The 16,743-nt window shown below is 39.2% G+C and overlaps 1 long non-coding RNA gene across 1 annotated transcript; it reads left to right on the plus strand.

Moving 5' to 3' along the window:
* Positions 1–14,992: 14,992 nt before the first annotated feature.
* Positions 14,993–16,529, plus strand: LOC309492207. The gene is made up of 3 exons (XR_014203462.1): positions 14,993–16,114; positions 16,150–16,284; positions 16,427–16,529. It is a non-coding gene; the product is annotated as an uncharacterized lncRNA (long non-coding RNA).
* Positions 16,530–16,743: the final 214 nt, after the last annotated feature.

Consider the following 16,743-nt stretch of genomic DNA (forward strand, 5'->3'; position numbering starts at 1 on the left):
GTTGGTCTGAAAACACTGCTGTGGTGGACCAGTATCCTGAATTTAAACCAAAGGTCACTGAAGGTGCAGCTGAACATGTTTAAGCTCCAAAACACATACCCAACCAGTTCAGAGGCCGCAACTATTCTGAGGAATCAGTTGCCTGAACTTCGTGGCCTTTTCAACCAAGTAGAAGCACTTGTACGACTTCTTGTGGTTGTTCCCATAGATATCATATAAAGGCTAGATGTCTCGTCCGCGCTGCTGGCCAATGGAGCTCGACATCCGCACACGGCGGCCATCTTAAGACAGGGTGCTCGCTCACTCATAACATGGTGCATGTACTTTTAAATAACCATAACTTGCTAAATTTTCTACCGATTTTCAAACGGTTTGGTTTGTTATAAACGTCAGAGATGTAGCTATTATACTGCATACATATGAATAATTATGTTCAAAATGTTTAAGCATTCAGAATTATAGCCACGTTAATAACGTTTGTAAGAAACCAAACCGTTTGTAAATCCGTCAAGATTTCAGCGAGATAAGAGGATTTGTGTGCGTGCTGCTCACTCACCTTAATTCACAGAGCCCTGTCCTAAGATGGCCGCCGGTGATGCCGGAAGTGACTCCGCCTTAAGACATCTAGCCTTTATATGATATCTATGGTTGTTCCTGCCTCTGCTGAAGAGGTAAGGAGCTTCGGTGCTCCGAGGAGGTTGAAGACCTGGCTGAGAAGCACAATGTTGCAGAGTCACATTCACAAAGAAATACTGGATAAAGTCAGAAAGGAAAACATTTGCCAGGAGTTTATCCTGGTGAATAAGTACAGGAAGCAAGTGTTTTGTTCTTCCGTGTGAGAAGACGAGACAGGACAGTATAGAAGGGTGGATAGTTAGGATACATGGAGAGATGGGATTGAAAGGATAGATGGAGGGCAAGGAAAAATGTTCTTTATATTAAAGGTAAATGTTTGTTTTTATGTTTGTGAGATAGTGTGACAATCTTGCAGCTTGTGTCCCAAATAAGTAGTGCATCTATTGTGTTATCAATTTTCCCATCCTTTTGGATTACAGAAGTAATGATTACAGATCGTTTTATATTTTCAGGTACAGCGGTTAGTTTGAAATAAGTTTATTTAAAAGATTTTAAATAAAACATTTGGAGTTGGCTAAATTAGTAATGTCAACAGAGCACAAACAATTAGCCTAAGTATATGAGCTTATTTTAACTAAGTTAACAGTGCATAATTGTTTACAGTGCAGCATGAAAGTTCTTTGATTCTTTATTTTCTCCTCATTAATTCCACACAGCTTCAATAAAGGTTCAGCACATAAGCACAAATGAGTAGGCCTACATGTGTTTTCATGGGTGTGTGGTCTAAAGCAACGCATATAATAATATAAATCAACATAACAGAAACACAATTCAATAGGCTAACTAAACAGATGCATACAATGAGATGTAGCAGAAACACTTTCATGAACAATAAGCAACATCGTTTGAATACATGAACACAAATCAATCACTACTTCTATGTAAAGCTTCCTTAAACAAGGAATAGCAACCAACATAATAAATTGACTTCATCAAACAGTTAACATGAGCTGAAGTACATAAATCAAGTTGGTACTATACGCACACATCAAACGTGAGGAAAGCATGCATGAGTCTGTTTGCTACACTCACTCACTCCATGCGGACTGGTGTTTTCTATCGCCGCTAATACTGAGCGCCCCCTGCTGGAGATTGGCGGAGCAGCGTCTTAACGTGCTTTGACAGCGCGCGCTGTTTTTAGCTCAGTTTTTAGTCTTTATGTGTTCCTGGACTCAAAAAACTGTAGCATATAAATTGCAATTAATTAATTAACCTTTATGTATCCAGGCAAGTCACTTAAGAACAATATCTTATTTTCGACAACAGCCTGGCAGGAGAGATCTCCTGAAAGTCGAACAAACATGATGAACAATGAATTACGGTATGATATATTTTAAAATATGTGATATGTGTATTTTTAATTGAATCGACACACTACCTTTGATAATTGAAAAAAAAAGTTTAGAAATTGTTTGGTTTGATTTCTTCCTGCCGTCGACTACTCAATGAAAGAACCATATTTGTATCGAGAGCATCGGTTCCCGAGCAGATTGTGGAACATCTACGTTTACACTAGTAGTGCATTTTCGTTTTAAAACGCATACATTTAGCTACGGTTAAGCCTGCCGTTAGACTATTTAGACCCGTCAGTCAAGTCCGAAGCAAGACACACGCAAGTGACATATTGCGTTATGGCAACGAAGTCTCAGACTGACAGATACATAAAAATAAAGGTGAATTTTTTGAACGTACGTTATCATGTTAATTATAATCAAATTGATTTTGTTTTATTGACCACAATATTATCACTGATATTTGTTTGAGATGGGCACATTTGATTAATTTTGGGGGGGAAATTAATGCACAGCAAGCCGTGGATTATCCCTTACATATAAGTTTATAAAGATATACATTTTCTGTCAAAACAATAGCAGTTATTTTTGCAAGTTTCATTCGAAAAAAAACATTCGAAAAAATCCCTTGGCAACCGGCCGACGCGCGTCACTACTCGTGACGTCACAGGCAGAGTCGCCCATAGAACTCTTCTCTGGTTTTCAAGCAGTTCAGTTGATTTCTACAAGCGATCTGACTAGTATTTCTGTTACATCTGTGGTGAAAAATTGCTCTAATTGTTTTATATCTCTCGATCTGTGTTATATCTCATGATTTTTTGTATTTCTATTTCGATCTGTGCAATTTACGTTCAGTGAACTTGTGATAAGTTAGTGACAGAACATCAGAGAGACATCTGGAGCAATGGGTCAGTGCAAATCTCACAGTTACATTGTAAAGGAAGATGCTGCTGCATCTGTGTCACCAAGGCCTGTCCCAGAGAAAGTAGAGAAGAAGCAGAAAGGGAAGTTCCTTAGATGGGTTTTGTCTCGGAAATTCAAGAAAACTTCCACCAAAGCCCAACAGAGTCAGAGCAGCCAACAGCCTGAGAGATGCTCTGATGGGGAAGCTGAACACAACTCAGTGTACAGCAAGCACAGCTGTGTGTCTTCTCCCACCAGTGTGTCTTCTCCCACCAGTGTGTCTTCTCCCACCAGTGTGTCTTCTCCCACCAGTGTGTCTTCTCCCGCCAGTGTGTCTTCTCCCGCCAGTGTGTCTTCTCCCACCAGTGTGTCTTCTCCCACCAGTGTGTCTTCTCCCACCAGTGTGTCTTCTCCCACCAGTGTGTCTTCTCCCACCAGTGTGTCTTCTCCCACCAGTGTGCCGGATGGTGATAAAGACATTACCAGGCAAGAGCAAAGGGACATCAGCTCACACAACAGCAATCCTTCTCTGCCTGTGCCATCTATGACTGAGGAGAGCAACAACTCCGCTTCGACATCGGATGACATTTCTTGGAAGAATGAGGATGAAATTATCCATATAAGTTCAAAGGGAAAGACAGGTCAGTTTATATAACAAGCCCCAACATGACTCATAAAATGTGCAAAAAGTACCTACATTTTAACATGTTTTTCTGGACATTGTCTTTATTATCCAAATGAAAATGTGAACTGAGGATGGATTTTGGTTGTGTGAGGCACCACAATAATGTGTCCATTCTACAGCTATTTTTAATCTGAATTTTTTATGTTTTTTTGTGGTTTATACTGTAAATTTTGTATGTCCCTCTTTTTTTTAACAGGGGAAGTCTCGCAGGACTATGAAACTATGAAAATGCTGGGTAGAGGATCATATGGATGCGTCTACGACGGGATCCGTTTGTCTGATTCACGAAAGGTAGTTTTTTTTGCACTCTTGGAAGTTGGAATTTAAATTCATTAAAAGTTACATCAAGGTTAATTACTGGAATCATGTGACCTCTGCACATATAGTTAATTAATTGTAAAACATTCTTACAAAAAAAAATCTTCTTTTTTCTTTCCCTTGGAGAACAGGTGGCACTCAAACATGTGCTGAAGACAGAAGCCATGGAAAATGTCCGTATTGTAAGTAGGCAATTCCTCTCTTGGTTTTATTACTCTCAGAGTACACAGTCACATTAATAATAGGACATTTTAACAAAATTTTGCAGTCACAAAAGGACCATTGTCAATAGCGTATGAACTTCCGTACCAAGCAGCTTTCTGTTAGTCAGCACAGTTCATTCGCGTGACTTTACCCTCACGCAAAAATTCCCATTAAAATGACACAATTTTGCCCTGAAATTTTTTGCCGGTCGACAGTAAAAGTGACTGAAACTTTAGTAACTATTTCCAGTATTTCAATTACTTAACTCTTCAAACCTATACTTACCCAAATGCAGGACATAATTCTGTAGTAATTCATTTAAATTAAACCATGTCCCCTAATTATCTCACTTTTGTATAACTATTATCTCTCCTGTAGGGTCTATTCGGCAAATCCCTTCCAAGTGAGGTCGCTATAATGGCTCTTGTGAACAAAAATCCCAGTGTTCCTCAAATAATAAAGCTGCTGGACTGGTACGAGACACCAGAGGAATATCTACTGGTCTTAGAGCGGCCCACGCCATGTGTAGATATGAGGCTGTTTTTACTGCAAAATGGTGACATACTCAGGGAATCGACGGCACGAGCTGTGATGCGTCAGGTTGTCACTGCTGCAAGAATATGCAGTGAGAGGGGCGTCCACCACAGCGACATCAAGCTGGAAAACCTGCTCATCAACCCAAACACCTTGCAGGTCAAATTAATAGACTTCGGTTGTAGCAAACGCTTGAAGAAGTCTTCTTATTCCAGATTCAGTGGTACGTATTATTCCACAAATCTATGGTGAATAAATCGACAAAAAGCTATGGAAATACAAATTCATTGCAATGGACCAAATCTTGTTCTTTCTTCCAGGCACAAGAGTTTATGCTCCCCCTGAGTGGGTCAGGCATGGAAAGTATCATGGCAAGCCTGCAACAGTGTATTCTTTAGGCGTACTGATGTATAAGATGCTGTCTGGGAAGTATCCTGGCGAGTACATCCCTCAGATGTTTGGTGAGCCCTCCTACACAGAAGACATTTCCAAAGGTGAGAGCATGTGGACGGGTCATACAGGAACTTTTATTACTGCTTAAAATAATGTGATCAGTTACACAAAGTATAACACTTACAATAATAACCGGACATCTCTCCCCTCTTCACAGAATGCAGGGATCTGATCTATTCATGCATGGAAAGTGATCCAGCCAAGCGGATTGATATGGAAAAGATCCTCCTCCACGACTGGTTCCAGGTATCGATCCTCACCTAAAAATGTTTGGAAATAAGATACCGTCATGAGAGGAAGAACGAGAAACAAAAGAAACCCAGAGAGTAGGTAAAGAAAAAACCTTATGTGCCCAAAAGAAAAAAGGTAAGGAAAGGAAGTATATGTAAGCGCTTTGAGGTCTCAGAAAAAGCGCTATATAAATGTAACGAATTATATATATATATATATATACAGCTGCAAGAATATGCAGTGAGAGGGGCGTCCACCACAGCGACATCAAGCTGGAAAACCTGCTCATCAACCAAAACACCTTGCAGGTCAAATTAATAGACTTCTAATAGAGATGCACCGATTACAATTTTCTGGGCCGATTCCGATTTCCGATTTTTCATTAAGTTTGACCTGCCGATACCGATTTTAGCCGATTCCGATTTAATTTTTTCTAACCACTTTACAGCACACACAAATATTTATTTTATATCTTTTCTGTAATAGAACATTTTACAATTTGCATAGTACATATTTTTTTTGAACAGATAAACGCTATAAAATAGAACTATATAAATGACTCCAGGTGTGGGTAATTCACACACATCTAAAGTGCAGTGTTATGGAAGAACCATTTCCTTTTCACATTCATTATCCAATAATTTTTTTATACATGTATTTAGCAAACTAAACGTCTGTATGAAAACAGGGAATGGCAATAAAATAATATATAAATAAAAAATAAAATAAATATAGCCTTGCAGTATAAAGATATTTCTCAAAGCACACACACACAGGCCTATTGCAATCACTTGTACAAACTGAATAATAAAACAAGTTTAAATGGGTACATTTTCTATAAATATTAGTCTTGGTTTTCTTTTCTGACATAGCCTACTCCAGTTCTTGTTAAAAGACGCAAATTCTGTGCATTTTGGGCACTTTTTTTGTGAAACCCTATTTAGGATATTTTGTCCATCAAAAGTGTGCTTTCCCTTTAATTGAGCGTGAGCAGTGCAGCAAATAGACTCAGCGCCGAAACACGCGCTCCACTGCTCGCGACGCTCCTGCTTGACGCTCACGCGCTGCTCCTGCTCCCGTGCTGCGTTCCAGTCCACTTTTAGACACGCACTTGCGAACTTCCCTAAGCACTTCCCCTTGAGGGAATCTGAGACTGCGCATGCGTGATAACAACACCGTCTCTGAACCGAACTTTCTTTTGGCCAACTGATGCTGTGTTACTGTCTATGCGCTGTGCTGATACATGAGCACGGGTGAACCAAGGACTTGAATGAGGGGCCGAATTAGGCGAAATGTACGTTTATTTAATTACAAATAAAATAAAAATGATGAAGTTTATTCACTTTAAGACATGTAAAACATCCGCGTTTGCGCATCGCCTTAGGCCTACTACAGGGTTCATTTTCAAAACGTAAATGTAAGAAACCTATCCAAGATGATTATGACGATGAGCACTATTATTTAACTGAAGTTATGATTACAAATGCCTTTATTTGAATGTATATTTATCCGCCGGGATGATAGAATTGACGTCATTACGTGATGACGTAAAAGAACTGGTGAACCGGTTTTTTGAACCGGTTCATTGAAACGAACTGTCCGAAAGAACCGGTTCGCGGAAAAGAACCGGACTTCCCATCACTAGTTGTGAATGCACGCCGAAAAAAAATACGCGCTTGCGGTCTGTACGGACGTAATTCACGAGGTTTCCTTATATGTGTGTTGCGTGTGCACGTGTGATGCTGATGTTGAGCGATGTTAATCATGCGGCGCCCGAGTGCATTTGACCGGCATAAAATCGACATTTGTCAGACTGACCGGCCGATCACGTGAAAATCGGCCAATTCCGGTCACCAGCCGATCAATCGGTGCATCTCTAACTTCTAAGTCTATTAAGATCCTCCTTCACGACTGGTTCCAGGTATCGATCCTCACCTAAAAATGTTTGGAAATAAGATACCGTCATGAGAACCAGAACAAGAAACAGAAGAAACCCAGAGAGTAGGCAAAGAAAAACCTTATATGCCTAAAAGAAAAAAGGTAAGGAAAGGAAGTATGTCTATATATCCATAGATGCAATTACAGGTCAAAGCACAGCTTACATGCACTATTGGTTGACGTTGAGACCAAGCGGCAACCTCCCCGTCTCTCTCTTGAAACCAACACGGAAGTGAGTTAAACTGCAATTCGTTGACTGGCCGCTTGAGGCTGGTGCCAAAAGTGAGTCAAATCTGTATCTCCCCCATGTTAAAATGCCCAATTTTACAGCAGAAAAAAACCTTTTTACAGCCTGGTGTCAGTATGTGGTTTTGGTCTATACAGCTAAGTTTGCCCTTCATGACAACTGTGAGGGGGGTGAATTTTTTTATAACTCATCCGTTTAGTTGATTAATCCTTAAAGTTCTGCATAATTAAGGGTGTGTCCACATTTGAGTGACAGGTGGATTCCCGCTGCTGTGGTCATTAGCCATTTGTCTGCTGTCTGTTAGCCGTCACGTTACCTCAGGTAATTTATCGTAAAAATAAATAAATTCCAGCTACTAATCTTAGCATTTCTGCCGTGTTTGCCGTGTCGAGATTATTTCACTGTCATAATGACTTGCTGTGGGGTTAATTGTATTAACAGATCGTCCCAGAAGAAGCCTGGACTACATTTTTTCCGGTGAGTGAAATTCTAATATAATTTCATTTATTAATTTTATTTCGAATAATTTATTTATTATTTATAATTGCATTTAAAACTTTATTACACTCCAAGATCCAACAGACTGTGATTAGACGTTGTCATATAATGTTACGCCTGCATTTCATAATTTAGCGTAACATTACTAACACTGACTATATTGGAAGTATTTTTTGACATGTCCTCAAAGATATGTGTAGGAAATTAGCCTGTAATTACTCAATAGACAGTACAACGAAACAGAATGAGGACTAGCACTAGCGGTGATGTCCGCCACAAATTCTTAAGCTAAAATACATTTATTAACGTTACAACCTTTTGGACACTGTAGTAATTTAAGTTCTATTACTTGACAGTAGTCTGTGAAGGAGGTAACTATCTATTTGTTTGTGTAAAGTTTTCCTCTAGGTGATCCAGAACATCTGGACCAGTGGATGCTCAACGTGAAACGACAGAATTGGACTCCTAACAAGTATTCTCGTCTGTGCAGTGAACATTTCGAGAGTCATCACTTCACTACTGACTCCAGGGTACAGACACCTCGTTTCATACCTTACAAAGAGTCAAGCAACATATTGGTTGAAATTGGCGAAAAATTGACCATCATACATTCATTTACATTACATTACTAAATATTTGATTAGGTCACTGTTAAGGTGAAATTAGTGACACACCAGTTAAATTTAGGATTTTCCATGCAAAAATCAAGCAACATGACCACTTTTTGCCAACCTTTACATTTCCAGACTGATCTCATGAAATGGCGTATGTATGACACGCCAATTCGTATTTCCATTTTTGGCGTGTTATCAACACGCATAATTGATTTTCAGCGTGTTTATCAACGCCGGTGACTTAACGTTACATTACTGTATATATAAATATATATGACCTACCCCAACCGCGTCCCTAAACCTACCCGTCACTGGGGTTAATACCATTTATGAGTGTTCCCCTACCATCCTAGGAAAAAAAATATTGCTCCCCAGATGTAGATATACATTTTGCTCAGTTTCGCTCGGACATTTAACGGCGTACACATACACGCGGAATCACTCTGACGTTTAACGGCGTAGACATACACGCGGAAGATGACGGTTCGTTTCGGCGTGGACATACACGCGGATAGCTCAAAATGCGTATAAATAACACGCCACTTGACTTGAAAGTGGCGTGTATGTTTACGCAAAGTCATGATGTCATGTTGACATTTCAGTGCTTTTAGGGCTGCACGATATTGAAGAAAAATGCGATAACTCATTACATAATGTGATATTCTATATGCGATACGATAATGCTTAAAGTGTGTAAAATACATTTAAATTATCTTTAAAATATATTTAAAATTATATAACCTACATGCGTTTCACATTCTTTTTTTTGACAAGAAAACATCCCTACAACTTCTGAAAGTGAACATCAGTGTTTTACTGTAGCATAAAGGCCTATTTATACTTCTGCGTCGAACTGCCGCCGTAGCTACGTCGTAGGCTGTGTGTAGCGCGCGTACCCTTCGGCGTACCCTGACGTGCACCTCTCCAAAAATGTAACAACGCGTCAATTCTACGCGGACGCAAGCGCTGTGATTGGTCTGCCAGAACCCCTCCCTCGGGGTTTCACATGCTCCCTAGGTGCGCGTCAACGCGGACAACAACGCAGAAGTATAAATTAAAACCAACACGTTCCCTACGGCGTATAGGCTCCGGCGTAGGTCCGACGCAGAAGTATAATGAGGCCTTAAGAAGTGTTATTTTAACATCAGTGTAAACCACTGGGTTTAGAGTTTTAGGTTATCCTACATTAGGTTTATTTATCAACAGAAATGGAATAATCAAATGTAAAAATAAAACACTGCTTAGTTTTCACTGTATGAATTAGATATACACTGATTCTTGTTAAAGCTACAAAAATTTTTTTTGCGAGTTATTTTCTCTTTGTCTTTTTTTCATGACCCCAGTTATTGCAAGCTGTGGTGGTATGCATATCGCGAAATATACATTTGCGATATTTCGATAATTTCGATATATTGTGCAGCCTTACCTTTTATGCAAATACGATAAAATAAAAAAAATATCTCTGTGAAATTCGTGTTTGAAAAATGATTCTCCAAGCGAGACAGCGGAACACAGAATGATTCCGTTGTGACAGTTATTGCGAACAGTTACATATTTGTTTAATAGCAATAATAATTTTTAAATGTAATCTGTACATTCATACTAGTGTTAGACCGAATAATGAAACATGTGTTATGAATAACAGCCTTTTACAGCCAATATGACCAATAATGTTATATTTTGTATGCTTCCTGTAATTTTTATTAGGGAAGGACATGTCTGAAGGACACTGCTGTGCCAACCATTTTCTCTTTCTCCAAGGGCAAAGAACAACAGCCAAAAATAACACGCTTGGTAAGTATTGATGAGGTGGTAAGTGGCATCCCTATTTCATCTGTAAATAGTAATGAGGAGGTTGCATATGTAGACAATATGAGTAGTGCCAACAGCTATGCTGTCAATCAGAGCAATGTCATGATGATGGAAGACACATCTGAACAGGCCTTTGTTGCTCAAGATGTTGTGCATGATGACATTGCTCTGACAGTGAATGTGTGTGAGGATTATGGTTTGGGTAGCAGCGTTCAACACACAAATCGGAGTGGAAAACAATCACACTTTGGTTCTTTGAGTGATCACTGCTACTATATTTCAGAGTCTCCAAAACATTGTAAATGTTACTTGGAGCCTGCATGAACTAAGTAACATTCAATGTCTGCTTTAAAAGAAGTACGTACATACATGTGTTGTCTCAAATTAACCTCAATGTCAGATGTACCTTACTGCGAACCCCACCAATACCAGGATGATTTTCAGTTGGAGTCTGCATGAACGGGGCCCAACTCTTACAAATCACATGCTGCGATGCTACAGTAACATGCAATATTGACACAGTTGTAAGTTATACATAGAGCCTTTATACATAGTTCCTTCCTTAACCAACACATATACCGCTGATTAAACTTATAGTTTGTGTGGGCTTTCCCATGTCACATTAAGGACTGTTCAATATCTCTTAGAGTTCGCATGAACGGGGCCTAAGGTGATATTGATCTGTTTGCCATTTATTATGTGAAATACATATGCAACCTCCCTGGTCAATATTTATGTAGATAGTTTCTGGAATTCAAGGATCAGTTCATGACATATTTACAAAAAATGTATATATTTTAAAAAAAGTATTCTCTCATGTTAAGTTGCCAGCTTCAAAAAGTTAACATCCATGGTTAGTTTGGTTTTATATCATATATATTGCGTTATTGAAGTGTTACAGTAATACATTAATACAGTATTTTAAGTTATGTTATAAAAAAATAGCTTTAAATCTCATTTTTATTTATATTGATTCTCATGTGATTTTTTTTGGGCCTGATTGCTGTTTTCATTACAGCTGGGCAAAATGTTAATATTTAAGGTTGTTCCTATCCCTTAGTTTTCACCATTGTATATTGCTTTTCCAGTGTTGTATGTTTTCTATTTTTTCCATGTCTTGTACCTGTCGTTTTGTAGTGTCTCGTATGTTTGTCCCGTGTTATATGTTCTCACTCATGGCCTGCACCTTGGCGTGGTGAGTGGGCTTTTAACCAAGACAGGCCATACTGAATGTATTGTACCAGTATTTTTTAACCTTGTCATCTTTCTCTCATGTAGGGTGTGTGACGTCCCCTGATTTTTGTGTGTCAGTAACCATACTCATGTTGTCTGTTGATGTGCCAGAGGAGCTGATTGCAGTATCCGTCCTCCAGATGTGGAGCGTTCTGATTCCAGCTTCCATCATGGCTCTATACCTTCTCTGTCATTGCCTGCACCATTTTGCTTTGCTTAACTTTTTGTTTAACTTGTAGTCTACTACTGATTAAAATACCCCATATCTGAAGTTGCAGTTCAGCTGTTAGTGTTTGTGGCAACTCACTTTTGATAAACACTAAAACAATAATCAAAACATTATTCTAAATTTACTTCATAAAGCAATGAAATGAAAAGTCAATGCATTCCATAAAAACTGCTCATACAACTGTGAAAGATTGAATTGAATTGAATTTATTTAATTCTTCAGTCAGGATTAAGCAGAGTCGCTGCAGAGACCATGGGATGGTGGTGGTGGGGAAGGGGGTGGGGGGGGTAATGTAGGGATGAGGAAGAGCAGAGGTAACAGTGTTATGGCTACAGGTGTTTCTAAATTAACATAAAAAACTCAACATTAGCCATGATGGTCAGGGCTATATTTAGGCCTAACAAAATGGCCCTAAAGGCAAAATTCAAAAGCAGTAACACTGCCCACTGTAAGCAGTTCACTGCATTTGGATGTGGCCTTTAAGGCAGTTAGCTGTTGTATTTAAAAACATATCATTTCCCCTAGGTGTGAAATGAACTCCATCTTTCAAAAATAGCCCAGGACTGTCATGTCTAATGTGAGGGTGCTCAATCATGGCACCATTTAAGCTACGAACAAATGTAGCCATAACACTGTTAACAACATTTTTTGCCTTGTTAATTTTCACCGGATTGGCACCAGTCACGGATATATGCGCCGGCCACTCGAACTTACACAATATGTAAGGTTTAAAAAAACAAACAAATGCAGCGCGCGTCTCGTGGCTCTATTAGCATCGCGCCGGCAACTACCAGCCACACAATCTCTCACTGTTTACATCTATCAGACACTCCTATTGATACACGAGAGCACACGGACAGTGCAATACAGATCTTATTTACTTATTTCTCATCTTAACTTTTTTATTATTTGCTCTTTTTGCCCGTATGGGAGCGCGCGCTCGTGGCTCTATTAGAAACGCGCCGGCCACTACCAGCCACACGATCTCTCACTGTTTACATCTATCAGACACTCCTATTGATACACGAGAGCACACAGACAGTGCAATACAGATCTTATTTCTCACCTTATCTTGTTTTTTATTCACTCTTTTGACCTGTGCCGTGCCAGCCACACGATCTCTGACTGTTGCAGCTGCCTGATACTCAGATTGACATTCTGAAGAATGATTTTGACCACTCCATTAAGTTTTGTATAAAGTCTTTTTTTAAAGTCTGATTAATTTTGTGTAATTGTATATTAATTTTAGTCAATGTTTGACCAAACAATTCCCTTGATTTAATAAATAAGAAGCATATAGAAGACATATAGCCTATAGCAATAAAATCGTGGCATGGTTTCTGTGCGATCACTTGCATTGGTAGGCTACGTTCCTCACATGCACAATAAATATATATAAACAGGGTGCGATTTGCCGGGGGGGATGCGTGGGATTTCCCCCTTTCTGGTCAATGTATCCCTGCCTCTGCTTAATTATGTTTATCCCCGGGCGGTGGGGATAAATTTATCCCCCCCTCAAAGTGATCAGTGCTACTACACTAGTGGCGAGACGGATCACAAAACTTATCACGGATCCGTGGTTTGATTAAAGTCAATTTTATTTAAAAATGCGCTACTTAGATATAGCTGCCGCAGCCTCTCTGTACCACTCTGGGCCGGGTTTCCCGATAACGATGTATCTTAGCTCTTAAGAGCGCTCTCTACGTGCAGTGGTGGACGAAGTACACATACCATGTACTTGAGTTAAAGTAAAGATACTCAAGGTGAAATATTACTCAAGTAAAAGTAGAAGTGCTGCCTTTAAACATTCACTTGAGTAAAAGTACAAAAGTATTTGCCTTCAAATGTACTTAAGTATCCAAGTACTATGATTTTTTTATTGCTATAATGTCCTATTATAATTTTTGTCACAAGACTCTTGCTTAACTCAGTCTACGTGAAGACTCTGTCACTTTTGGCACATCAATCTATTAATAAAATGATATATATATATATTTGAATTGAATACATTTTTTTTGTGTTCAATTTTGGACGGAAGGGGACTGATCCCATAAGGTATAATACATTTACAGTATTTACTGTACATATTTTTCACAAGCGTCTATGGTCATAATTATAAACATCCTAATGTTATGATACATTCACATAAACCTGCACAATGCCATTGAATATATATATACACACTACATTATGGGAGCAGCCAATTTCCCTACAAAATTAAACACCAAAACGTATTAATGCAGTGTTTCTGCTACTCCTCAGAAAAAAAAAATGCTATTATATGCAAGTAATTTTAGTGTCAAGGTAAAAAGCAATGTTCATTATGCGTCAGTATTTACCGATAATTGCTGCAATAATAGCTGCTGCTCTCTGCCCCGCTTAAAATTATTGGCAACACAAATTGTTTGGAACTATTGAGAGCTACACGAATCACGTGACCGCGCGGCGGCGAGATCACAGTAGGCTTGTTCGACTTGAAACGGCACACTGCACAGACCAATCGGTGAATGACATTAAAATACCGCAAGAGCGATTAGAGAGTAGACGGCTCTGTATGCTTTTAAATCGCTCTCGCGATTTCGCTCTATACTTTGATGTCATAAACTGATCGGTCTGTGCAGCGCCGGTTCAAGTCGAACAAGCCGTGTGTGTCGCAACCTCTTATATACTATGGTCGCATCTCTCATATTTAACGGCTCTGGTTCGCGCTTAGTAGATACCACCAAGGCAAGTTCAAAACAGAGCGCGCACGTTGTAGGCTACTGTGATAGGTGGCTCGTTTGACCAGTTAAGTTTTTATCCACTCATCAATAAAAAGGAACGACTGATTTTGAAAATGTAGTAGAGTAAAAAGTAAGATATTTGACTTTGAAATGTAGTGGAGTTAAAGTAAAAGTCTTCACAAATTTAAATACTTCAGTAAAGTACAGATACGCAAAAAAGCTACTTAAGTACAGTAACGAATTACATTTACTTCGTTACTGTCCACCACTACGTGCAAGGTTACGAACGCTCGCAGCAATTCCACGAGCGTTTCCCAAAAATGCACTTAACGTGAACGCGCGAGAACGCGTTTTACGTCCTACTTAAGAGTCGCTGTCCATTCGCGAAGTGCTGAAATATAACCTTATATGGAATCGTATTCTGAACGTTTAGCCTTATTAGGTTTAACCTAATAATCGTCATCTGTGGATTAGCAATCAAGACAAGTCTAAAGTCTACATTCAGGCGGAGATAGCCTACTGACAAAATGTATGAACAAAAAAACAAACAAGAAAAGATACCTTTCAAAAAAGATGAAATTAATGTAGGCCTATTTTAGAGGAGATAGAGCGAAACAAAGATGTTATTTTTAACAGATTTAAAGGACACCATAAGGAAAAACAAAACATCTGGGTGGACATTGCAAACTAACTGCGTGTGTTCAAAGATCAGGGAAGGTGGTCTGCAAGAAATGCCCAATACATGGCTGGTTTTCGTGCACGTCAGCAAGTCATTGACAGATTATTTATTTTTTATTCATCCATATTTTGCCCAGTCTTTGAAGCATATTTCCCACATTACTTCGTTCTTTTATGATTTTTTTTTTTTGTTCATTCATTTAATTTAGATGTGTATTTTTTTCTTCCCTTTTTTCTTATTTAATTTATACATTCATTTAAACAAAAAACAAGTACAATAAAGTGTACAATAAAAAAGTACAATCAAAACCTTATATTTGTACTCACTTTGCAGCGTAATCTGTTAAATCTAGATAAAAGTGTAATCTGCCGGTTGTCCTGCAGGTGACCTCATAAATCTGTCTTCTTACGATGCACTTGGGGATTTACGATTACTCCAGAGCACTCGTAGTTCTACGAAGATTTTCTAGTGCTACTTAAGTTACAATGCTTTTGGGAAACAGACCATAATATTAAGATCAGTCGTACGATCGTTTTTACGATGCTTTTGGGAAACGCAGCCCAGCAGACTTGCTCAATGTCCCGCCCCCGGCGCTATCTGATTGGTTACACCTCACGAGTAATAGCCTATCAACACTTGCGAGACGGTTGCAGGTCCTGGGCAGTGTTTCGTGTTTCGAAAGGAAGGCATCTTATTCAGCATATTACTGAAGCGGGAATAAACATCACAATCTGATTATATGTTTCTATGATGACAAGCAGAGTTAGTGTCCCAGTCATGAGTCACATCACTGAGAATGGCCGAAGTTACACACGGTGTTTCACTCAATTGAGGCTAAAGCAAAGGTTTTTTGATTACTCACTCACTCTTGAGTGTCTGGCGCGAGTGATTTAAATTTCAATGTAAAGAAGCGTCTAGAGGTCCTGCGGCGCGAGGAGTTTAGCGCGGCGCGGGCGCGTCCAGTTCGCGCGAATGAGGCGAATTGACTAACACAGATAATGCATCTGTCTTTTCTATCATTTCACTGTAGCTCAGCATCGCGATGTAAAGTTAACGTTATTACTTGAACAGCAGCAGTAAAACTGTTTTTAACTTTGCAATCAATCCGTGGTTCAGCAGAGGCTGATATAGAAGTAGCCTAGCCTATTAAACTAAACGCGCGCTCTCATACGGGTAAAAAGAGCGAATAAAAATAAGATTTAGATGAGAAATAGGTAAATAAGATCTGTATTGCACTGTCTGTGTGCTCTCGTGTATCATTAGGAGTGTCTGATGATAAATGTAAACAGTGAGAGATTGTGTGACTGGTAGTGGCCGGCGCGATGCTAATAGAACCACGAGCGCGCACTCCCATATACGGGTATAAAGAGCAAATAAAAAACAAGATAAGATGAGAAATGGGTAAATAAGCTCTGTATTGCACTGTCTGTGTGCTCTCGTGTATCATTAGGAGTGTCTGAAAGATGTAAACAGTGAGAGATTGTGTGGCTGGTAGTGGCCGGCGCGATGCTAAT

Source organism: Leuciscus leuciscus (assembly GCF_965113295.1).
Source record: "Leuciscus leuciscus genome assembly, chromosome: 2".
Classification (NCBI taxonomy): Eukaryota; Metazoa; Chordata; class Actinopteri; order Cypriniformes; family Leuciscidae; genus Leuciscus; species Leuciscus leuciscus.